The sequence below is a fragment of the Mixophyes fleayi genome, chromosome 2 (assembly GCF_038048845.1).
Source record: "Mixophyes fleayi isolate aMixFle1 chromosome 2, aMixFle1.hap1, whole genome shotgun sequence".
Taxonomy (NCBI): Eukaryota; Metazoa; Chordata; class Amphibia; order Anura; family Limnodynastidae; genus Mixophyes; species Mixophyes fleayi.
In genome coordinates, this window is record NC_134403.1 from 80,457,125 (window position 1) to 80,483,894 (window position 26,770).

Genomic DNA, 26,770 nt, shown 5'->3' on the forward strand with positions numbered 1-26,770 from the left:
GAATATACCCTTTTCTTGCTCAACATGCTACTTATCCATTCTCTCTTTATCTCCCGTCTTGACTATTGCAACCTCCTGCTATCTGGCAATCCTGACACCCATATATCCACACTTAAATCCATTCTAAAGGCTGTTGCAAGACTTATTTTCCTCTCTCACCGCTCCACATCTGCTGCACTACTTTGCAAATGCCTACACTGGTTCCCTCTGTCCTCCAGAATCCAATTCAAATTACTCACTCTTATCTACAAATCCCTCACCACCACCACCCCTTCATACATTTCAATCTCATATCAAAATACTCTCCCTCCCACATCTCTGATGTGCGCCTTGTCTCATCTCTGGTAACCAGCTTTCACTCCCGCCTACAAGACTTATCTCGTGCTGCTGCCCACTTATGGAATTCCCTACCACGCTAAATCAGACTTTCCCACAGCCTTCAAATCTTGAGACGCTCTTTGAAAACCCATCTCATTTTATTTTATTTTTTTTAGAGGTGACCTTATACCCAATAACACTATTCACACTAATGTACCTTCACAACTGTCTGCATTTTTTGTCTACCTTATATGTCCATATTTTATGTATATACTGTTCTCCCTAGTGTACTGCGCTGCGGAGCACTCTGGCACTTTACAAATCTACAATAATAATAATAATAATACTGCTACATACAGTCCTGTCAATTCAAAAAAAATTACTTCAGTGGACAAGTCTCTGTCTCCCACAAAACCACCAGACTCCACTTTGAAAACTATGTGCCATTGTGAACATTTCAATTATCCAATTGAATATAGGTGGTTATAGCTCTGCACACTTTAAAACAGGATACAAAAAAACAAACAGTAGATTAAGTATGATGATAAAACGGAACATCATAAAAACCAAAAGAGCAGATATTTGAACAACAATGGTACACAAAGCTAAATCCTACATAATTTGAAATTTCTTAAGTCTTTCATGAACCCTTCACCAAGAAAGGGGTTTCCTGGCTTTTAGTATCCTTTAAATACCTCTAGCAACAGTGTCAAACAGATATGGCAGAGAGTGATGAGGACATGGAAGATTGTAAAGAAAAGTCTAGAAAGCAGGACTTCTCCAAGGGATGTCCTTTGTTAGACTTATCAGGTCAAGGTACCAGGGCTTATTTGCCCAGCTTCGGGTCCCAGGAATGACTAGTATATTTCCAACTAGATTTATCTCAACAACCTTGATAATATGGGAACAGATAAACATTGATACATATGAACCTTCTGCACATCTATTTTTAGCATTACCCATTTACTAACCTAAATATTTAACACTCTTGGGTGCAAAGACCATTTGCCTGGATCTATTGTATGGCATCTGAAATAATTTGTTTCCTAGTTGTGTACACTCACAATCATGACTTGTACAGACCAGAATAAAACAACTCTATCCACAATCTATAGTCTTTCTCTTGCATCACTTTTAGTCTTTAAGAACTTCACAAACCTGCACAATTTCTCTTGTCAACTTTTTTTTGCTGGTGATTATTGCAAGATCCTACATGCTACGCCATGCTTAACTTGTAATTCACAAATTGCAAACAGGGATCATGTACACTTCAAATTGGCTGCATAATTTATATTGAAAGCAAAGAAATGGTGAAAACCTGCAACATTAGTTAGGCTTAAGACATAAAGAAAAGAAGGCCATCCCTAGTTTCTAGTAGTCAGGACAGTATAATGAAATGTCTTCATTTTTGAAACAAGAGCATTGTCTGATGTATTTGAAGGCTCCCTGTCTCCAGATCAATGTTCCCTCTAAGATGCATGACTGAGAAAAATATTTGTGGCTCCGACGCATGGATCCAAGAGATGCATACACTGCTATCTGACTGGTGACAATAGAGGTAAAAGACATACTTGCCATTACATCTGATTTCACTACACTGGGGGCATCCAGCACTATGAGCCATTATTTTCATTATGTACAATGCAGATAAGCACTCATTGTGCAAAATGATGCTGTGACCTCCAGACAAAGGCACTTCATCACAACACCCCCAGATACCTCACTTGCTGTCTAGAAGCTTCATGGTATGTCAGCATTAGGAGTAACCTTTGGACATCTTTGAACATTTTGGAGGTGCCAAGAGAATGTTATACAATAGTCTATGTGTAGCGACAAGGCAGGAATCACAGTTATAAGGATGAGCCCATAACATAATCGTGGTGAGTAAAACAATCATAAGGGACTGCATTGTAATTACTGTATACCAAATGAATTAATTTAGTAAGCTAGGGCAAGCCTGCTCTCAGATGATTAATAACGTAACTCCAGGTGTAAAATGTGAGGCCAGACGTACTGGCTTGTGTTTATTCAGTGGCTCTGCAGAACCAAGGGCTACAAGATAAAAGTGACAACTTTAGGGGAACTGAACATCTGTAAAGACCACCTGGGGTGAGCTATGTTCTAGTACTGGAGGGGTTTTTTGGCACCTGAACAGACTTTATAGAATCAGCCCAGCATGAGGTCGTACACGAGGAGACCACGTGATAGCTTGCTATATGTTATATAGGCAAATATAATTCCATTTTCAAAATACCACTTACGATCAATATAGTTAGTGACTAACCACATATTCATAAACAGTATGGTGAAGGGTATCCATACGTCAAATAAAGCTGTCTGTCACGCAGAGAATGAGAGGAAATTAGTATCAGCTCAACTAATACACTTAACTATTGCCTATTTGGTATCAATAAATTGGTAAATTTGTATTGAATGAAAAATAAAATTGGGTCTGTGTGACACTCCCCAGGGCAGATATGTTACATTTTAGCATTGGGGATTAAACAGGGAAGATGTAAATTGTGGTTGTAAAATGTGTCACAGGAATCCCCTGGAAACCACATCCCAGTAGGAGGGGAAGAGTAGAAAAAGTTTCTTTAAAAAGAAAAAGGAAATCACTTACAATACATTGTCAGATTTTTGGGAAATTGTCCAACATTGATAAGCTGTTCATCTTCTAAGCTAATTTCCCTTGACACAAATTATACAACTCATATGTAGGTTTACACTTTGAAACTTTAATCTTTCATTTTATCTGTTTGCCGTATATTTTGTCACCTTTTAGTAATTGTTTTAATAATCTATAAGCATTTGTACTTTTTCTATATTAAATCTAAAAATGTCGAGCGACAATGCAGTCGGTCTTCAGCAGGGTCGGACTGGGCCACCAGGGGGCCAGGCTATCCTGATCGTTCCCCTCTTCGTTGGTGCGGGGAGCAGGTAACTTAAAGAAAAAAAAAAAATACTCCTGTGACAGTGGAGCTCCTCTTTGCTCTGTTCGCAATGAATGTCGGGCGTGACATCACGACGGACGTTCATTGATGAGCGGCACAGAGAGGAGTCGGCAAGAAGAGAGAAGACAGAAGAGAAGAAAGAAGCCGATAGAAAAGGTAAGTGCAAGAATGGAAGCAAGGGGGAGCACAGGCAGCATGGCAGAGTGTGACGAAGGGGGGAGCACAGGCAGCATGGCAGAGTGTGACGAAGGGGGGAGCACAGGCAGCATGGCAGAGTGTGACGAAGGGGGGAGCACAGGCAGCATGGCAGAGTGTGACGAAGGGGGGAGCACAGGCAGCATGGCAGAGTGTGACGAAGGGGGGAGCACAGGCAGCATGGCAGAGTGTGACGAAGGGGGGAGCACAGGCAGCATGGCAGAGTGTGACGAAGGGGGGAGCACAGGCAGCATGGCAGAGTGTGACGAAGGGGGGAGCACAGGCAGCATGGCAGAGTGTGACGAAGGGGGGAGCACAGGCAGCATGGCAGAGTGTGACGAAGGGGGGAGCACAGGCAGCATGGCAGAGTGTGACGAAGGGGGGAGCACAGGCAGCATGGCAGAGTGTGACGAAGGGGGGAGCACAGGCAGCATGGCAGAGTGTGACGAAGGGGGGAGCACAGGCAGCATGGCAGAGTGTGACGAAGGGGGGAGCACAGGCAGCATGGCAGAGTGTGACGAAGGGGGAAGCACAGGCAGCATGGCAGAGTGTGACGAAGGGGGAAGTACAGGCAGCATGGCAGAGTGTGACGAAGGGGGGAGCACAGGCAGCATGGCAGAGTGTGACGAAGGGGGGAGCACAGGCAGCATGGCAGAGTGTGACGAAGGGGGAAGCACAGGCAGCATGGCAGAGTGTGACGAAGGGGGGAGCACAGGCAGCATGGCAGAGTGTGACGAAGGGGGGAGCACAGGCAGCATGGCAGAGTGTGACGAAGGGGAGAGCACAGGCAGCATGGCAGTGTGACGAAGGGGGGAGCACAGGCAGCATGGCAGAGTGTGACGAAGGGGGGAGCACAGGCAGCATGGCAGAGTGTGACGAAGGGGGGAGCACAGGCAGCATGGCAGAGTGTGACGAAGGGGGGAGCACAGGCAGCATGGCAGAGTGTGACGAAGGGGGGAGCACAGGCAGCATGGCAGAGTGTGACGAAGGGGGGCCAAAGCAGCATGGCAGAGTGTGACGAATGGGGGCCAAAGCAGCATGGCAGAGTGTGACGAAGGGGGGCCAAAGCAGCATGGCAGAGTGTGACGAAGGGGGGAGCACAGGCAGCATGGCAGAGTGTGAGGAAGGGGGAGCACAGGCAGCATGGCAGAGAGTGACGAAGGGGGGAGCACAGGCAGCATGGCAGAGTGTGACGAAGGGGGGCCAAAGCAGCATGGCAGAGTGTGATGAAGGGGGGCCAGGTGAAGGGGGGGCAAAAGCAGCATGGAGGGCGCAGTGTGATCATAAGGAGACAGAGCATGGTGATGAAGGGGCACAGTAATGTGTGTGTGCACAGAGGGCTTGTGGCCATGGCAATGTAATGTGTGTGTGGTAGTTGGTGGCTAACTAATGGGTGTTATTTTGTTTGTGGGGGTGATGGTGGGGCAATTTCATTTTATAGTGGGGACTATTAATTTAGGATGGGGTGGTTTGGGCGCTATTAATTTAATGCAGGGCTGAGTTTGAGGAGCATGAGGTCTATTTATTAAATGTGAATATGAATTATTTAATGGCAGTGATGGTTGCGGGAAATAGGTATATTTGTTATACGTAAATGCTATTAATTTATTGCTGGGGCTGTCTGGAGGGAGGGAAATATGTTTATTAAATGGGAATACTATTAATTTAATGTTGGGTCTGGAGGAAGGCCTAAGTATTAATTGTGGGTCCTATTGATTTAACGCCAGGGCTGGTTGGAATTTTCTAAATGTACCCATATTTTTTCCCAAATAGGGCCCCCAACATTCCAGGACCAAGACAAGCCGCAACTAAAGAAACCGGCAGCCACAGGTGGTGAAAGTGACAAGAACAGGTAGGACAGTCTGTCAAATGTTCTGAGTCTAGTGGGACAATCCCGATTTTTGGTGACTGTTCTGCCCAATCTAAGGGGCAAGTCAAGACTGTGTACTCTTTATATACACACTACATTCTATATACACTACACTATGGTGCTAGCTGTCCTTCGTGGGCTGACCACTCTCCCTCTAGTGTCTGGTCTCGCCTCTTTGATGGCTGGCCACACCCCCTCTGGTGGGCCCCTAGCGTTGCAGTCCCCCGGTGGGCCCTTCATGCTCCAGTCCGACACTGGTCTTCGGCAGCCACCGGTCTGCTCTTCTGTAACTGTTTTATGTAGGAGTTTATCAGTATTTTACATTGTATTTGAAGAATTTTGGTCCACTACAACTTATAGCACTGCCTCAGTTCATTGATGTTTGAGGACATTTGTTTATGCACAGTTCTCATAACGTCCTGTCACAGCATCTGAATGGCGTTGATGGTTATTTTTATTTCACCTTGATTATTTTATTGTCCAGTCAGTCATTTGTTGATTTATTGGTGTACTTCGTTCTGTTGCATGATTCAATTTTAGCTAAGCTTCTCTTGTTGGACAAATGATCTTCTATTTTCCTTTAGAATATTGTGGTATAAAGAAGACTTAAATAATTGGGAGTCAACCACATCCTGAGGCTGCAAAGTAACTACAAATCATCACTCTTCCACAACCATGCCTGACGGTTGGTATGAGGCTTGTGGAAATGCGTTTTATTTGCTTTTCTTCAAACAAGTCATTGTGCATTAAGACAAAAAAATTCCATTCTGGTCCTATCCAGAGGACAGTCTTATTTCATTCAAATTTCTTTATGTAGCACCATAATGTTACCCAGCACTTTACAGAGAACACCGAACCATTCACACCAGTCCCTATCCAACTGGAATTTAGTCTAATTTTCCTACCACACAGAAACATTAGAGTCCTTTTTGTTGGCACCCAATTAACCCACCAGCATGTTTTTGGATTGTGGGAAGAAACTGAGCACCTGGAAGAAATCAATGCAGACCTAAGCCATACTGCAATTTTTGGGGGGCATGAATGCTTTCTCCTGGCTACCACTCCTGAAAAGCCATTACAACCAGTTACCATGGTTCTTTGTGATTTCGCACATGTAGTCTGATCTTTGGGTGCATGAACACAAACCTGTATGTTCTTTACTGAAATGCTAAATATTCTTTATTTACATAGGTGGTAGCACTTCCCGATGCTCAAATAATGAAGTGTACTCGATTAGCAGCACCTGGTTAAAATTACCTTTTTATTGATAGGGAAAGAGTTGGGGTATATTTACTTTTTCACACAAGGATTCATGTTGCCTTGTTTTTTGCAGAACTAAAAATGACAAAGTATTATATTTTATGGATTGTCACATTACGTTAAAATTATTCAATTTTAGGATTCTTGAGGACTAGATGATTGCTAATTATGTGATCTGATATGTAAATACAGATTTACAAGAGGGAGTGTTTACTTGTTTACATGACTACATGCCTGCCAATATATGGCTGGCGATAGGAGGAGGGTTCATCACTGTGCAACATGTGTCTGACAGTTTAGGAATTATCCTTGTGCAATATACAGCTAACATGAGGAGGTTAGTTTTGTACAGTATATGATGGGTAATGTTTGCTGTGCTCCCTGGTAAGTGGGGAGGAGCAATAAACCCTTTGAACACATTGAAATCTGAATCCTTATATTTCTAGTGTAGTATATAGCTATACTGCTAACTTAGATCTATAGCTATATTTCAGGCCTAGATATATTTATATGTACCTAGGTTAGGAATAGAGCTATGGAGGAAAACTTTCTGGACTTCAGCATCCAAGTTCACATGCAAAAAAACTCATCCTTGTGTGAGGACAGATTTACATTCCAACATCTGATTCATCACTTCAATGTAATTCAACTGTTTTGTTAGACCCTTGATCAACAAATCTTCTAGATAAGGTATTATCAAAACATTCAATGTGTGGTGCTGAAGCTAAACAAAATAAAACAAAGATATTGTGTTATTATAAAGAATACATGAGATATTTTTGGTGAGACTCCCACAGATGGATATGTAGATATACATCCTCGATATCCAGAGATGCTAAATAGTCAATGTGGAACATGGCTTGCATCATCTAATGCAAAAATTCCACCTTGAAAGACACTGTCATGAAAATATTTACGGATTGTAGATCTACTATGGAATGAAAGCAGCTAACCTTTGTTAAAGTCAGACGTATGTGTAAAACGTTTGATCCTTGGAACTGTCGGGAACTATTATAAACAACTTTATCCTACAATACCTTCCGCTGTATGGATTGGAGCCTGAAGGTGAATTGAATATGCAAGTAAAATGGATGGGAGAATCAGTAAGGAAGAAGATTGGCAAATTATAACTTGTAACCACCTGCAATGATGACTAAGGTCAAAAAATCTGCAGTACAATTTGATCATATTAGAACAGTTCTATGGTTTAATCTTAGGTCATGTTTCCAAATGCTTCTGTTTACCTTTAAAAAGGTGGAAATCTGTTTACAATGTCTCTAAATGCATCTAATTCCTGTGTTTCTAAAGAATACACTTAAAGTTGTTGAAATCTGAATTGAATTTGGAACGGCCTTATTTTTTGATTTTACGTTAAAGACAGGAGGTACATGTACACATGCTCATGTATCCTGTGCTTCCTTTGAGAACGTGTACAGGTGTACTGTAAAAATTGTTTAGAGACATGAAAACTTTTATCTGGATTTTTCTATTTATCAAAGAAGGTACGTGTACGCACACATTGCCTTCCCTAGAGTATCCGTCTCTGTGTAAAGCTGTATGGATTATTATTATTACCGTAGACTTGATGTCCTGTGAATCGATGACTGAGTTAGTGCTGCACTGAAGCCAGGGGTCCTGAAGTTGTGGTGCTTAGGGGCATGCATAAAATAAATAGATATTAACTAACCACTGATTTACAGGTATAGGTCTGCTTGCTCTGTGAAGGTGAGACCACCTGGGTTTTGAAGGACGAGCCCACTTTTATCTTTTTTATTTTGGGGTTAAATAAGGATTTTGTAGGTTCTCCCCATGTTTGTGTGGGTTTCCTCTGGGTGTCCCAGTTTTCTTTCACATTTCAAAAACATACTGGTTGGTTAATAGGCTGCTGGCAAAAATGGATCCTAGTGTGTGAATGTGTGGAAGAGAATTTAGATTGTAAGCTCCAGTGAGGGGTGATGTGAAACATTTTTTTAGCTGTGTAGTACTGCACATTAAAAGTTAACAGGTAACCAATATGTTATATTGCTTTAATAATTAGCATATGCAAGTCTGTGGCACACATTTAGCACTTCATTCCACCCTGTGGCCCCTAAGTGTCCTCCATATACTCCAACCTCTGCAGGGATCCATTACAACTGGTTCACAGCTCTTAGATCTTTAAGGGACAGCATTACGATATGGACCTGAGCTCTAACTGCTGTAATAACATAATGTATCATAATGCTTTGCCTGTAAGCTGGTAATAATGGTTTTCTAGCAAGTGCATTGTAGAGGGAGCAGTCTCTAGGTCAGGGAGCATGATCCAGTTGCCATGTCACCTTGTTGTCATCACCATTGATATTTATCTAGCCCTATACTAGAGAGTGTATCTTTAATGGTTTGATACAGGATAGGTGTTATATAACAATTAATCTTAACAGTTTGATAAATGTATATAATCCATATCCTATCCCCAACATAAAGAACTGCTTCTGAAACCACAATGTGATCTAAACACTAGATAGAACATCAAAAACAGTTTTGGGTAAAACCAGATAGGTGGAAACCATAACTAAAAAATAAGTATACCAGTAAAGAAGGAATTGAATTTTTTTTTTAACCTAAAATATTACCCTCCCCCTCGCTAGTAAATCCATGCAGGCCCCTGCCTTTGCACCACATCAACACTCACAATAATTATTCTCCAGAACATATGAAATGTAAACATTTTGCAGGTCACAGAAGAGACCTGCGTGGTTTTACTAATTTTACAATTAGTTTTACTAATTGGTGATTGGAGGATATCATTATCATCTATTTATTTATATAGCGCCATTAATTCCGTAGCGCTGCACATTGAACTCATTCACATCAATCCCTGCCCCATTGGAGCTTACAATCTAAATCCCCTATCATACACACAGACAGACCGAGAGAGACTAAGGGCAATTTAATAGCAGCCAATTAACCTACCAGTATGTTTTTTTGGAGTGTGGGAGGAAACTGGAGCACCCGGAGGAAACGCACGCAAACTCGGGGAGAACATACAAACTCCTCACAGATAAGGCCATGGTCGGAAATGGGGAGTTGTGATTTCAAAAGGCCTGCATAAATGTCTCTAAAAGTGAGAATACAGAATTTTTTTTAAGTAAAAACATACCAGTTCTGCAATACATTTTGGAGGAGGGGGCATGCACATTTGCAGGTTACAGTGCATGATCATCAACATTGTAATTGGCAAAATGTTTTTATATAAGCCACATGACCATCATATTATATCTAGCCTGTGCCCGACATGTTACAATATACATTTCAACTGTCTATGCCAAATGAATTTTATCCCCATTTTGTGCATCACTGGGGAAACATTTGAAGCTTCTTCCAGCATTTAGGGGTATATTTAGTAAACTGCGGGTTTGAAATAGTGGACATGTTGCGTATAACAACCAGATCCTAGTTAGTATTTATTCAGTACATTCGATAAAATGACAGCTAGAATCTGATTGGTTGCTATAGGTAACATCTCCACTTTTCAAACCCGCAGTTTAGTAAATACAGTGGCGCACGCAGGTGATTTCTGGAGACCCAGAAACCCCTTCCCTCCGCTAAAAAAGTGCTCTATATAGCGGCACTGTACTATACAGCAGCCGCGGCGCTGTCAAAGAAGCGCCCGCGGCGGTGCTGTATTGTATACAGCACCGCCGCGGACGCTTCTTTGACAGCGCCGCAGCTACTGTATAGTACAGTGCTGCCTAAACTGAGCTGCTGTGCATGCGCGGGCGCATGCGCGGAAGCTTTCGCTTTTTCTTTTTTTTCCCGGTGGAGGGGAAACCCCCCCTTAAAAATGCTCTGTGCGCCCCTGAAATATACCCCTTAGTGTTTAAAGGCAGCATATATAATGTTGTACTGTTACTGCAGCCAGGATTGCACTCACTACTACATGTAGACCTGTCATTTCCAAATTTGAACATGCAAATGTGGCTTGGTGGCACTAAATGTGAGAACTATAATGACTATTGGTAAATGTACTTGTAGTGATGGAAAGGGATACATCTGCAAGGAAGAGAGCATGTTCTGGTCACTAGGGCTCAATTATTAGTAGCTGTAGAAACCTTGCAACTGGATTTGCCCAGCTTTGTATTAAAAGGGAAATTGAACTAAAACTCAAGTATTCAAAATGCATGACACACATCAATACGTTCTAAAAGAAAAAAATAAAAGTTTCAATTAGTTAGCATACATTACCCGACGAAGCCAAAAGCTCACACAATGGCTAAATACTAGCAAATAGTTCTATATTCCTTCCAAGACCCTATCTGTGTGCAGTTTGCCTTTTCTATCCACGTTTACATGGGTTTCCCCCCAAAGTCCAAAAACATACTGGTAGGTTAATTGGCTGTTAAAAAAAATGTCCCCTGGTTGTATATGTGTTTGTGTGATAGACAATTAGACTATGTTCCAATGGACAATTAAATATCCTCTGTACAGCACTAGTAATGTGGTGGCACTAAATAAACAATAATAAATATGTATAAATTAAAGCAAAAGCCTAACAGAAGCCACTAAAAAGCAAGAATAAATACAAGCCTCTTAATATCTAAACAAAAGTATAGACTTTCTAGTATAATATATATTAAATAACCTTACTGGAACAGAGTTAGCAGAGACTTTGAAACACCAACATAGGTTTTATAGATTGCAAACTTTCCTGGTCTAGGCTTAGGTCTGTGGCAGTCATACTGATGGATAAAATCTTAGGTCTGGATCAATGGTTGAGAAACAATGTTTTGGAGCAGACACGTTTTGAACTTGGGTGGGCATTTTGGGAATATAAAACACTGATTTATGGAAACTGGCTTTCAGACAGCCAAGTTATATTTTTCAACAAACAGTTTCAACTTTGCTAAGATTGTGTGGCTAGTGTTACATGCTAAGACCTGTAGTCCACCAGCAGCAAGGCATTACTTCATTGCTTAACTGTCAAAGTGAAAGCAGAGTTTGCATACTGATTTAATATGTTGCCATGATGCACTGGAAAGACTGACAAATCTGCACAACCATCTAGACTTTTATTCATTTTTTATATTTACTTTTTCAAAGTTGTATATACACAGACACCTGTATCAAAGAGAACAAAATCATCCAGAACATAAAATAAAGTAATGAAAACTTGTATCCCATAAGAGCTTGCAATCTAGCAAGTCAAAATGTTGAGGCAGCCCTGGAAATACACACCAAGTGATGCACAAATGCAAGCACAAATGAATTATTCTATATTCCATCATTCACATACACTAATACAATGTTGCTATTTTTCTAATCTGTAAAAACACTTGTTTTAATACAAACTGTCCAACAGCACAACTTACATGTTTTTAGAAGCTGTCACACAAGTAAATTACAGTACAAAGTGATACAATTCTGACTGGACGTTTTCTCTGCAGAAAGCAAGGACCATGTGAGAATATTTTATACAACATTTCATCTACTTCTCTCAGGAACAACATATAAGCACTTATTCTGAAAGATTAGTAATCACAGTTACCAGATGACCTAAACAGGATATTTCATACCCATCTATAAGCAGTACCCTCCCCCCACACCTGGAGATGTGACATGCTCTTGTCATTTTGGTTACAGACAGACACCAGCTGCTACCTTTCACACGCAGCGCAATGTGGAAATAAAGGAATTGGTGCAGATACAATTATACTTTACATATCCATGCTTACCTCCAGCAGATCAACTTTTTTTCAGCAGCTCGGTACCGATGACAGGCAAGCTCCAAAGACCTGGGATCTCCCCTCCAGCAGCCAATTCCTTCCAGGCCTTTGTAGCAGTGGGGTAAATAAATGAAACAACAAAGAGCAATAAAACCTGCTCCTTTTTATTGCTTCCCTCTCATTCTTGTTATTGTTTTGTTTGATTGCTTGATGTTGTTGTGTTCTTGCAGCAGCCCCTCCTTAGGCTCCTCTAGGCTGGCACTGGGGGGTTGCTGTTTTACTATGGTCTGTGTCTGGATACATAGGAAAGCCGTTGACCACAGAATGTCCAGGGAACCTGTTTGCCCCCTGGGGGTCCCTTTGCAGAGCAGATAGGGGGCAGGTTAAGCAGTTGGATTGCTCAGGCCTGTGCTTGCTACTGGATTTCCCAGCTACCCCTGCCTCTCTCTTCTCAGTGGCTGTTTTCCTTCCCTGGGCTCCAGAGCCAGATCATGGAGTTTCCTGTTGCGCATGCGCTGTTGGGATCGGAGGGCAGCTCTGGGGATTCCATGCCCACAATGCACAAGCTGCACTACGGGAGCTGCACAGGCTGCCATCTTGGATGTGGGCAAACAAATACGTAGCGATTTTTTGTAACTCTTTTGCTGCCAGAATACTTTAGTGCAATTCGATTAAGGAAGTGGTTAATGACGCCCTATGATTCCCATGAATAATTATTTCATAAGTGAATATATAAAAGCAGTTAGCTGATCTCGCTTACTAATAGCATACAATAACGCCACAAAATGGCTGGTTACCCACACATGTTTTACAAATGTGTACGTTTCGTGGCACAAATAACAAGTATCATACAAGGGGAGTGACAGGCGGGAGAGCTTCTACTCTGCTCTGGAGATGCCCCAACTAAACATGGAGCTTTAGTAGCGCGGTCAATGTCGCAGTTTCCGTGTCTACAATAGTCCTTCGTCATCGCTGTAGTTAAACATGTAAATTATTTCATCATTTCTGATACAAGAAATGGAAAACAAAATAGAAAATTTCAGTGTTACCCATTAACGACATAAAATATTATCAGTGCCAAAATATTGATACAATGTTTTAATAGAAATCTCTATGCATTGTGTCAAGTCTGTGTTATAAATGTATTTTACTTATGAATTTATTTTATAGACATAGTAATAGCTAATATGGTAAAAGCTATATAGCATCATAGTACTTGTTCTGTACACACTATACAAACGAGTACTATAATATTGTATGCATAATCCCACTATTTATAATAAAATTATCTTTACAAAATATATTCTACAAAGAGATGTTTTTCTCCCGGGGCAATTTTTGATATGAATTGGAACCTGCAAAACAAGAATTTGTTTTATATAATTTTTGGCACCAATTTGTCAACCTTGTATGACCCTGCTAAAAATCTTTCATACACATTTCACACATATTTTCTGATGTTTCTTTTGTAATGGGGTCTGTTAAGTTTGTGTTGTTAATATTGCTATGGTTTGGTTATAGTAGCCCAGTGCACTTAACATTGCTTAGACCCAATAAATATAAAACACACACATAGTTTAGCCATAATTTTACTAGAGATGTGCACCGGCGACTTTTGGTGTCTCGTGTTTTGTGTTTTGGATTCGGATTTCCGCGATGTTTTGGGTTCGGATTTGTTTCGCAAAACACCTGCCGAAAGGTTTTGGATTCGGATTTTTTTGGAAAAAAGCATAAAAAGTTCAAAAATCAAGTTTTTGGGCTTATTTTCACTCCTACGCTATTATTAACCTCAATAACATTCAATAACAAGCATTTCCACTAATTTACCGTGTATTCTGAACACCTCACAATATACTTATTAGTCCAAAACGTTGCAACGAGGTATCTTTCTGGACTGCGTAGTGGAGTGGTCCCCACAATATAATAAGAAAACCATCAACTGGTCTTAATCGCACCAATAATGTACCTGGACTGCGTAGAGGAGTGGGTCACCACAATATATATAATAAGAAAACCATCAACTGGTATGAATCACACCGAATAATGTACCTGGACTGCGTAGAGGAGTGGGTCACCACAATATAAATTAAAAACCCTGAACTTGTATGATTCGCACCAATAATGTACCTGGACTGCGTAGAGGAGTGGGTCACCACAATATATATAATAAGAAAACCATCAACTGGTATGAATCGCACCGAATAATGTACCTGGACTGCGTAGAGGAGTGGGTCACCACAATATAAATTTAAAACCCTGAACTTGTATGATTCGCACCAATAATGTACCTGGACTGCGTAGAGGAGTGGGTCACCACAATATATATAATAAGAAAACCATCAAATGGTATGAATCGCACCGAATAATGTACCTGGACTGCGTAGAGGAGTGGGTCACCACAATATAAATTAAAAACCCTGAACTTGTATGATTCGCACCAATAATGTACCTGGACTGCGTAGAGGAGTGGGTCACCACAATATATATAATAAGAAAACCGTCAACTGGTATGAATCGCACCGAATAATGTACCTGGACTGCGTAGAGGAGTGGGTCACCACAATATAAATTAAAAATCCTGAACTTGTATGAATCGCACCAATAAATGTATCTGGACTGCGTAGAGGAGTGGGTCACCACAATATAATTAATAAAAAACCCTCCACGGGTCTGAATTTCCCCCAAAAAAATTCTGGACTGTGTAGTGGGGTGGCCCCGGTACTAAATTTGATACCTGGCCCACAATACCTCCTCCAAGTTCCAAGTGTAGTGTTTATAACATATTCACTACACTAATTCTAGCACGTCAAACCCTCTTGTTTTAAATAATGACAGGGCATTTAACTTTTGATTAAATTTTTGTAATTTGTTGACATTTTCTTTTACTTTTTGAACATGGCAAACGACTGTTAAATGGTCACATAATGCCAAAAAAATAGTTGCAAGATGGAATTGTCCTTGGGCCCTCCCACCCACCCTTATGTTGTTGAAATAGGACATGCACACTTTAACAAACCAATCATTTCAGCGACAGGGCCTACCAAACAACTGTGGCTGAAATGATTGGTTTGTTTGGGCCCCCAAACCAAAATAACAATTCATCTCTCCCTGTACAAACTAAACAGGCTCTACTGAGGAAAGATGTCGTCCTCATCCTCAACCTCTGATTCCTCTCCCCCTACAGTGTGTACTTCCTCCTCCTCCTCACACATTATCAATTCGTCCCCGCTGGACTCCACAACCACAGGTCCCTCTGTACTATCTGGAGGGCAGTGCTGTACTTCATTGAGGAATTGATTATTCATTTTCATAAACATCATTTTTTCAACGTTGTGAGGAAGCAACCTCCTTCGCCGCTCACTGACCAGGTTCCCCGCTGCACTAAAAACTCTTTCCGAGTACACACTGGAGGGGGGACAACTCAGGTAAAATAGAGCCAGTGTGTACAGGGGCTTCCAAACTGCCTTTTTTTCCTGCCAGTAACAATATGGACTATCTGACATGTTTATTTGGATGGTGTCAGCAAAATAATCCTCCACCATTTTTTCAATTGTGACAGCATCCAATGCAGCGACAGTAGACATGTCTGCAATGGTTGGCAGGTCCTTCAGTCCGGACCAGATGTTATCAGCATCCCCGCCAGCGCCTCTTTTAGGAAAACTGAGCTTTTTCCTCGCAGCCATAGATGTGGAAGAAAATGAGGGTGGAGCTGTTGGCATGTCACGGTCCTCTTCATAGGACAATCTCCTGACCAGAAGGTCTTTGCACCGCTGTAGACTTGTGTCCGCCGGAAACAGAGACACAACATACGCTTTAAACCGAGGATCGAGCACGGTGGCCAGAATGTATTCCTCTGACTTTAAAAGAGTGACCACCCTCGGATCCTGGCAAAGCGTACGAAGGGCTTCATCCACAAGAGCTACATGCTTTGTTGGATCGCAATGCTTTACCAGCTCCTCCCTCACTTTCTCCAGCTGCTTCTGCAACAGCCTGATCAGGGGAATCACCTGACTCAAGCTGGCAGTGTCGGAACTGACTTCTCGTGTGGCAAGTTCAAACGGCTGGAGAACCTTGCACAACACGGAAATCAGTCTCCACTGCGCTTGACTCAGGCGCATCCCCACTCCTTTGCCTATGTCGTAGGTGGCTGTGTAGGCCTGAATGGCCTTTTGCTGCTCCTCCATCCTCTGCAGCATATAGAGGGTGGAGTTCCAGCACGTCACAACCTCTTGTTTGAGGTGATGGCAGGGCAGGTTCATGCTTTTTTGATGTGCCTCTAGTCTGCGGTAGGCACTGGCTGAATGCCGAAAGTGTCCAGCAATTTTGCGCGCCACCGCAAGCATCTCCTGCACACCCCTGTCACTCTTGAGGTAATGCTGCACCACCAAATTAATGGTGTGTGCAAAACATGGGACGTGCTGGAAATTGCCCATATTTAATGCCCGCACAATGTTACTGGCATTGTCTGACACCACAAATCCCCATGAGAGTCTAAGTGGGGTAAGCCACAGGGAGATAATTTCCCTCAGTTTCTCTAATATGTTGTCAGCGTTGTGCCTCTTATTAAAGCTTGTAATACACAATGTTGCCTGCCTTTGCACGAGCAGCCATTTTGTAGATGCTGCTACTGATGCAGCTGTTGCTGTTGCTGCGGAAGGCGATGCATCTACCCAGTGGGCTGTCACAGTCATATAGTCCTTCGTTTGCCCAGAACCACTTGTCCACATGTCCGTGGTTAAGTGGACAGTGGGTACAACCGCATTTTTCAGAGCACTGAGGACACTTGATCGTACTTCTCTGTACATTTTTGGTATCGCCTGCCTAGTGAAGTGGAATCTCGATGGGATTTGGTACCGGGGACACAATACCTCCATCAACCCTCTAAATCCCACTCCACTGATGGCGGACACCGGGCGCACGTCTAACACCAACATTGCAGTTACAGCCGCAGTTATACGCTTTGCAATAGGGTGACTACTATCGTATTTTGTGGTCATGGCAAACGACTGTTGGATGGTCAATTGTTTTGTGAAAGACTTAGCGGTCTTACGACTTCCCCTCTGGGAAGATGACCGACTAACAGCAGCAACAGCAGCAGTGGCAGTAGTAGGCGTACCGCTGCAGGATTCCTCGGATGAATCCCGTATTGAAGAGGACTCAGTCTGGCTGCTGACTTGGGCTGCAGGACTCAATCTGATGGAGATCATGGAGGAAGTCGACGAGGAGGGTGTTGCTGGTGTGTATCCAACTGAACCACGGGATTTAGGTGTCCCTGTACCGATGACGGTCCTAGCCCCAGTTCCTGAACTAACCACTGAACTATGAAGGTTATTCAGGTGACGTATAAGGGAGGATGTCCCTAGGTGGGCAAGATCCTTACCCCTGCTTATTTGAGCTTTACATAAGCTACCTATGGCCATACATTGGTTGTCCGGATGTGGATAAAAATAACTCCAGACCGAAGAGGTGCATTTTTTGGTCTTCTGACCAGGCATGACGATGGCCTTTTTCATCCCATGGACATCAGCTGTTTCCCCCCCCCCCTGGTGCCTCATTTACAATAACCACATCACCATCCTCATCATCAAGTTCCTCCACAGCGCCAGCTACATCATCAATAGCCTCCTCCCGAGCCACCTCTTCCCGTACAGTGATGGGAAGGTCAGGCTTGACAACCACCAACACCCTTGGACTCGCCTTGGGGATTTGTGATAATTTCTCTTTAGAAGGCAGAGTTGTTTGCTGTTTTGTTGCTGACAGCATAACTCTCTTCAATTTTTTGTAGGGGGGGGGAGGAGGAGGAGGGCTAAGATCCTTGGGTGAAGATGGACCACTAGTCATGAACACGGGCCAGGGCCTAAGCCGTTCCTTGCCACTACGTGTCGTAAATGGCATATTGCCAACTTTACGTTTCTCCTCAGATGATTTTAAGTTTCTCTTTTTGCTACTTTTTCTTAACTTGGGCTTTTTGGATTTTACATGCCCGGTACTACGAGATTGGGCATCGGGCTTGGAAGACGACGTTGATGGCATTTCATCGTCTATGTCATGACTAGTGGCAGCAGCTTCAGCATTGGGAGGAAGTGGGTCTGGATCTTTCCCTACTTTATCCTCCAAATTTTTTTTCTCCATTATATGTAGCACAAGATACTGCAGAATGTGTGAACCTGGTAATATTGCAGACAGTACCAATGGACTTGTACTGCAGGATTGGTTTTTCAAATTTTGTTGTAATAAAAAAAAAAATTAATTATTTTTTTGTATTTTTTTTTTATAACTTTTTTTTAATTTTTTTAACCCTTGGGAATAATGGGGAAATAACTATGCCCTTAGAAGCACAGGACACAGGACCACTGGACCACTGGACCACTGGACTGAACAGGACACAGCACAGGACCCAGCAGCACCACTGAACTCAAAATTGACAGAGCACAGCACACAGCACCACTGGACTTTTACTGTTGAATGTGTGAACTTGGTAATATTGCAGTACCAATGGGCTTATACTGCAGGATTGGTTTTGCAAATTTTGTTGTAATTAATTTTTTTTTAAATTATTTTTTTTGTATTTTTTTTTATAACTTTTTTTTAATTTTTTAAACACTTGGGAATAATGGGTAAATAACTATGCCCATAGAAGCACAGGACACAGGACCACTGGACCACTGGACTGAACAGGACACAGCACAGGACCCAGCAGCACCACTGAACACAAAATTGACAGAGCACAGTACACAGCACCACTGGACTGATACTGCAGAACACAGCACAGCACAGCACAGCACAGCACAGAACTAAACAGCACAGCACGAGATCTACCAGAACAGAGGACCACCTAACACACCCTCCCTCTACCCTGATCAATGCCCGAGTGAAGATGGCGGCGACTAGCGGGGAATTTATAGGATCCGAGTATCGCGAGTTCCGACAGCAGGATTATGACTCACAGCCTCGGTTTCAAGTTTTCATTTGGCGCCAATACCCGGATCTGTCTCGGATCCGATTCGGATCGGAAAGGTTCGGGTGGGCTCGGATTCACAAAATCCGAGTGCGCTCATCTCTAAATTTTACCACAAAAATGGCCCCTGTGTTATAACATTTAGAAATAAATCACACCCCTTCTACACTTTTGCTGATTGCCAACCTGTATACCCTTCTGTGCCTGTACTTAACTCATACCCAGTGGCGGTTGCTAACATTTTTAACTCGAGTACAACGCATGTAAATGAGTGTAAAAATTCCACCCATTGTTTATACTAGTCCTATATCTAACAGCGTTTTTACTAGCATACGGAATGTTTTTCCAAAGCATTTAGTACTATTCCAGCGGTTCTTATCCAGGGGTGTTTACATTTATAGGGAGTGCGAGTGGTAATGATAGGTTTTTAACTTTTAAATTTGTTCTATAAAATTATAAATTTAACTTGACTGTACTATGTACTAACTGAACCCATGATACACTGTCAAACGTTATGATGATATGACCCCATTACTGTCCCCTCTACTTCATACTTGCCAACTTTTCCTCATTGGCTTCAGGGAGATCGTGGGCGTGGGGGGGTAGGGCTTGACCAATCGCATTATTTTGGCCCCGCACCCTAATCGATTGTCACAATTTTGGGCAATTACAGCAGCGGGCAGAGCTAAGAGGACGCGATATATACGTCATTAAGCCCCCATCCCCCCACCACTTATCTATTGCGGGGGCGAGAACCAGCAGGTTGCCCTGCTCTCCCGGGAGTTCTCCCGGAAAAGTGGTAGTCTCCTGGACATTCCGGGAGAGTGGGCAACTATGCTTTAAAGAAGAGCAGCTAATGAATCTCTAGAGACTGAAGTGTCTTTTACATTTCTCCATTACTGAAGTCATGCTCTCTTACCTGTTAGTGTTTGATTAAATTTTGTTCTCCATGAAAATGGAAACCTCCATAGGCATCAATACATGGACATAGGACACAATTTCTGAACTGTCTCATCATGCCACAGATGGCGAAGCCAACCACGTCTTGTACTGGCTCTGCATCAGGGAGAATACCAGACTCTTCATGGAGTGCGGGAGATCACCCCTATTTCAGGGAGTCTCCCTGACATTTAGGGAGAGTTGGCAAGTATGCTCTACTTATGCCACTGCACACCCACCAGTGTGACGAGAAACTGGTCGAAATGTGCACGTGTTTGGTTACTCTGAGTACAAATGTCAAAGTGAGATTTTGGTACGATACATTATCTTTAGGTGGATTTTATTATCTTCATATACATATTTAAACATTATATATTAATATTTAATGACTATCATAGTATATGTTTTTGTTTACTTTTAGTTTAGTTATATAGCCAAGTATTTTAAGAAAACTACTTTAATGTTTTTTTTTATTTTGTTTTAGTAGGAGTTTAACCTGTAAATGTCATAACATATCTGTCAAAATTAAACCTCTTGCTGAGTACAGACTATTGTGCAGTGTCTTTAGAAATATTATTTGAATATTTATAGGTACATATATAGTACACCTAATGTAGACTGCAAAACAGCTTATGAGCTCTTGCTATAGGTCAGAAACTATGTAGAAAATAAGAATAATAGGAAAATATAATACTGTAAAAAGTTGCAGGAATCTATGATATACTAAAATATTATTACTCATCCAGATATAATGTTTCTAACGTGAACTCAGAGTTCCTGATTCATGTTTGGACATACCTCAATTTGCGTGGCGCATCTTGCGTAAAATAGTTCTGCACATGCTCAGAAATGGATCTTATGCCAATCATTACAATTGCATGCCAATCATGTCTGAACACAATGACACATCAGCTTACAACTTGAGTGGCTGATCGTGGGAGGGAAGGGGTAGACTACTGTAGGCCATTTACAGTAAGGACATGCTGAGTGCCAGGGTCGGTACTAGAATGTCTAGCACAACCAAGCAAAAAATAAATTTGCACCATCCTCTTGTATAAATGATTTGTTCATTCAATAATGCTTTGTTTCTTTTAATACAAATCAGATAATAAACATCAATAAAGAGAATAATACAAATAAATACATCAAACAGCAAACATTTATTGATATATGAATAATATAAATGAAGAATATGTATTCTTTGTAATAAAATGTTATATTGTTGGCTAATTAGTTTGTGTCACACTTCCCTCCCCAGGTACCTCTACCCGAGCCTCTAAACACTGACTATCACTTTAATTTATGTTGCTAGTACAGACTATTAGTCATGGTCTACACCTGTGATCATTTCACCTTTGTGCTGGTCAGTGTTACTATTGGTCAGTCCCCCTTTATAGGGCCCTTCCGTTCATTCTTGCATTGCTGGTTCTTCAAGTCATATATGTTACTCTGATGGGATGCATACTTGTTCCACTTATAGTGGTAAATGCTATGATCTACACCAGTTACCTACTTGGCCTGCATTGCTGACTATTATTTCCTGTTCCACAATCTGTGGTAAAGCTGCTATTCATTGCTGCTGGATGTTGGACTGTCTTGTGGTAAACGCTATAGTCCACATCTATTATCTACTTGGCCTGCATTGTTGATTACTGTTATCGGCTCCACAATCCATACCAAGCTCTGTCTATCGTGGCTGAGTATGTTTTGGACTTTGTTGATTCCTGTGCCTCAAGTTTACTACTAATGGAGAATCTGATTATTGCATGTGCAGCTTGTATTAATGAATGTTGCTGATAGTTACTATTCTTGCATGCCTTCGTGATCATCATTGGCAAATTACTCAAGTCTGCATTGAACTCTTGTATTGTTTTATAATAAAATGGTAATCTTCGTTACCACCATTTGATGTCTGAATTGGATCATTCCTCTGCTATGTAACTTGTTCTCAGCTGTCACATTGGGAGCTTTCCTGGAGGGCCGCGACTTGCAAGGTGGGAGCCGCAGAAGCCCATATTCCCTTGTGGGAATCCCTGGTGAATACCTCCCATTTTGTTAGGCTCTGCGCCTCCAGGGAAGCTTTAGTCAATACTCATTGAGACAGCAGGATCTGACTCAATTATTTGTGAGCTAACCTGACAGTTTGGTTGTGCCACCTCCTTCATTACAGTGACCCTTCTTTCATCAGCTGTCAATATCACTGTGCCCCCCTTCAACATGACACTGTACCCCTTTTCATTATTACTGTGCCCCTTCATCACACTGTGTCCTCTATTACACTTTTGCTCCTCGATCAGTTTCCCCTTTATCGCACTGTGCCATAGTGCCAACTTTATTACCCTGCCCCTTCATCATCACACTGCCTTTCATGCTGTTTTTTCTCCCCTTTATGTCTCCCCTCTTTCATGCTGTGCCCATCATGCTGCTACTTCTCCCCTTCACTTACCTTTCTCTTCTGTTCTCTTTTCTAAGTTTTTCTTCAAATTCTCTTCTATCTTCTCCATCATGGCTCCTCTGCATGCTTTCCTCACTGTAAATGTTGGGTATGATGATGTCACACCTGTCATTCAGTGTAAATGGGGCAGGGAGGGGGTGCAGGCCCATCAGATAAGTATTTATTTTTATTATCTGGGGCTGGCGGGGGATGGCAGACGGGGGGAGCACCTCTCAGGCTTGGCGCCCCTGCCTTGCTTACCCCACTTCCTGTGTTCCGGTGGCCCTGCCGAGTTCGTTCCAATGTAGAAATAGCGGATTCAAGTCCTCCTTTTTATTGGTTATACCTTTGATGCTGTGAAAGGTGTCAGCGGTGTTAGGTGTATGTAAAGCCACAAACGCTTTTAACTTAAACAGGTTGCTGTTTATTGAACTTTGTAACGCAGTTGATTATGTAGGTAGTCACAGTTGTGTATATAGCGGTTGTAGTACAGAAGCAGCAATCAGGTTCATGCAGTTGTATATGCAGTATAATATATATATTAGTATGTATGTTTCCCTTATATGCATACAGGGGCAGGCTCTTATACATATATAGAGATGCATGCAGGCCTCTTTGGTATGCTGCACGTCCATGCGGTAACTTGTTGGTCACTCTCCTATTATACTTAGTCTGAAACTCGAAAGTGCGAACTTCCGGTTTTGGCGTTTGTGCATGCGCAGTAGTGCGGCATGGACATGAGGCTGCTGCCCCATTTTCTATACACTATACCACCAGGGAATTTAGTGCTGCAGACAGGAGACGGAACGTAGTGTTCCTCTTCTAACATTCCCCCCCCCTTCGCCTAGTGATGTTAGAAAGAAAGCATTATTACTTTATCAAACACATTTATCAATAAAGTCTCATTCCTGTAACAAAGAAAACATAGGGTTAGTAAACAATACAAATTATCAGTTCCTGGAATTATTTTGATTGCAGTCCAGTGTCGTTTTCCAGGATTGATAGCAAATTGACTCACACGGCTCACTGCATGTGTGATGTCGGGGCAAGTCCAAATACTTGCGTATATTAAGTTACCAACAGCGCTTTGGTAAGGGTTGACTCATTTCCTCTATCACTTCACTGCTTGTTGGTGACATTGCTCTTGTCATTTTTAAGCTTTTATCAACTGGAGTGTTCACAGGTTTTGCATCAAACCTCCCATACTTGGTAAGAATATTTTCAATGTATGATTGTTCTTCAACAGTAACTAGATTTTGTACAAGCCTCATCTCTATTAACTTGTGCAGGGCCTAGATGTTTTAATATGAACTTTTCCTTCAACAGATGCTTTACACTGGTGATGTCTCTCTTCCCCTGCTAGCAATAGATCATTTAAACAACAACCACTTTGTTTTAGGCTGTATAGGGACTCCTTTAGGAGACAGACTTTTCCTTCTTCGAATACACAGTCATTGTAGTGTTCAGGTGGCTCCATATAAATCTCCTCTACTAATTCTCCATTCAGGAATGCCGAGTCAAAGTCAAGTTGGCACAGCAACAAGTCATGGATAGTGGAAATGGCAATGACTAACCTTAGGGTGCTGTATCTGGCAACAGGTGAGAAGATCTCTCCGTACTCGATCCCGGACTTTTGTGTGTAGCCCTTGGCAACAAAGCAGGCTTTATAGTATGCAATGGTTTAATCCACATTCACCTTTTTACAAAAGATCCACTTGTTCTTTATTGTTTTACAGTCACTCGACCTGTTAACTACAGTTCATGTATTGTTGTCATCCAGAGCTGCCAACTCTGTATCTATAGCCAGTCAGACACACTTTTGCTGTGGTTGCTGTTCCACTAGTCCGCTAGGTTGTGTGATTTTGTGAAACACCTTATCTCTGGATTTTATAAGGCATTTACTGGTACACTCCACTGACTTGGAATCTAACTTAAGTCTCTTTTCTTTAGGTATATGTGCAAACGTCCTACAGTCGAATACATGGAGATGATTGATACTTGACTTTTTTTTCTACTACGCCTCCAATGGCATTTTGCCTTTTACAGCTACTGTGGGCACATGGGCTTTAAGGTATACTGCAGTGGACACTGCTTCCGCCCAAAAACTTTTCTCCAGGCCTGTGGCATTCAACATAGTCCGTGTTAGCTGGTTCAATCACACCATTCTGCACTGCCGTGTAGACAATTGTTAGTTGATGCTGTATGCCATATTTCCTCAAGAACTCAGCTAAAGTCCTGTTGTCATACTCTCCGCCATTGTCTGATCTGAAGACTTTTAGTTTCAGACCCGTTTGAGTCTCCACCAGGTTCTTGTATTCCACAATTTTGCTGACATCTTCACTCTTAGCTTTAATGAAGTAGACGTGTGTCATCCTAATGGCGTCATCAATGAGTGTCATAAAATATCTGTAGCCACTGATCGATTTTACCTCCATTGGATCACACACATCTGTATGCACTACAGCTAGTGGTGCTTCAGCCCTAATTGCTGACTTTGGTAAAGGGCAATGAGTTTGCTTACCCTGTACGCAGCTCTGAAATGCTGGTCTCTCAAACTACTCTCAGTGATGTCATATCCCATCAGCGAGTTTCTAGATGTTGCCGTATCCCAGGTGAACGAGTCTCTTACGCCACAACTCCATTGATTGATTGGTAGCAGAAGCCAAAATCACATGACATTCTTCGGTGTCTAGGACATAGAGTTGGGTGCACCGGGTTGCAGTTGCAATTACAGTCCCTCTCTGGTTTTGAACCACACATGTGCCCTCTGCGAGTTAGACCTTGTAACCTTTTCTCTCTAGGATGCTTACAGCGATAAGGTTGGTTCTCAAATCCGGTACATACAGGACATCTTGGATATCTGCAATGACAGTATCACCTTTTATGCTTAGGCGCACTGCAATTGTCCCGACTTTTGTTGGAGTAAGAACTTTATCTGCAATTTCTTTAACCGAAATAGGTTCACATGGTTTCAGCATAATGCAGCTGAAATGTCTAGTGGCCCCCAAGTCCATATACCAGCAGTCCTTCTTGTGACTGTCTGCTACATTCAATGCTGACTCATTTGACTTATCACGTCTCTTGTGTGCACCACTTGTATCTCTCAGCCTACATTCAGATGCCTTGTGCTGTGTCTTGTGACATATGAAGCATTTATACGTTTTAGCTTTTTGGACTTCATACCTTTTGTGAGTAGAGCAGTACTCTTAGCATTTGCCTCAACTGGAATTCTCTGTTGGAACTGCAGCAGCTTGGCTCTCACAATTTCTGTTGTCAGCTTGGTGTCGTTGGACTTCAAAGCTACTGCTAGTTAATCGATCTCCGGTGTAAGATTCTGCATCATCGCCATCGCAACTTCCTCATCGTCCACCTGTGCTCCCACAGATGCCAACTGCAGGGCTTCTGACAGCATTTTGTCTATATACTTATTCATGTTCTCACAGGTACTTAACTTTGTCCTGAACAGTGTACTCCTTAAGTTGATTCTTCTTTTCAGACCTTTGTCCTCATACGCAGTTTGTAAAGCAGTCCACATGCCATTTGCTGAATATTTACTGTTAATGATGAACACGTGCTGGTCTACAGCTAAGCCTATTGTGCCCATGGCTCTATCCATATCTTCAGCGTTTGGACTTGCCTCAGGCTTTTCCCGCTTTAATTGCACTTGCATGGTGAATTTCCATGTTTGCATAATTCTCAGAACCTTTTAATTTTGCAAAGCTCATACTGGCACCTGTGCTGTGCATTTTTCTGTAGTATCATCTTCCTTTTATTCTTGCGTATCTCTGCTACCATTTGTGATGATCATGTAGTATATCTAATAACTGTTATTTTCTGTTGAATTCATGTATGATATTGTATGTAACCTAGTAATGTAATCTCAATGTGTGCTTTGTTAAATGACATGAGCTTGAACCTATGCAAGTGTCAATAATCTTTTGAAATTATCCAGAGATAGAGAAGCAGCTCAGAGGAGTTTTTTTGGTATGCAGAGGATGTGGACCTGACCAGCCAAGCCGAACGAGCAGAGGTGAGAATTCAGGTCCTGTGAACATTCCCGATCTCAGGATATACCTAGCTCGCTTTGACAGCCCTGTGACATTTGAGAGATCAATCTGTCCTTATTGACAGCTAAACTCC

At 42.1% G+C, this 26,770-nt stretch overlaps 1 protein-coding gene across 1 annotated transcript in view; it reads right to left on the reverse strand.

Annotated features, from left to right (window-relative positions):
• MBD6 (methyl-CpG binding domain protein 6) overlaps positions 1-12,780 on the reverse strand; it is a 50,058-nt gene extending 37,278 nt beyond the window's left edge. Inside the window, exon 1 of the mRNA XM_075199369.1 lies at positions 12,309-12,780. The gene's annotated coding sequence lies outside the window, so the exon portion shown is untranslated. The remainder of the gene's footprint in view (positions 1-12,308) is intronic.
• Between the last annotated feature and the right edge of the window lie 13,990 nt (positions 12,781-26,770).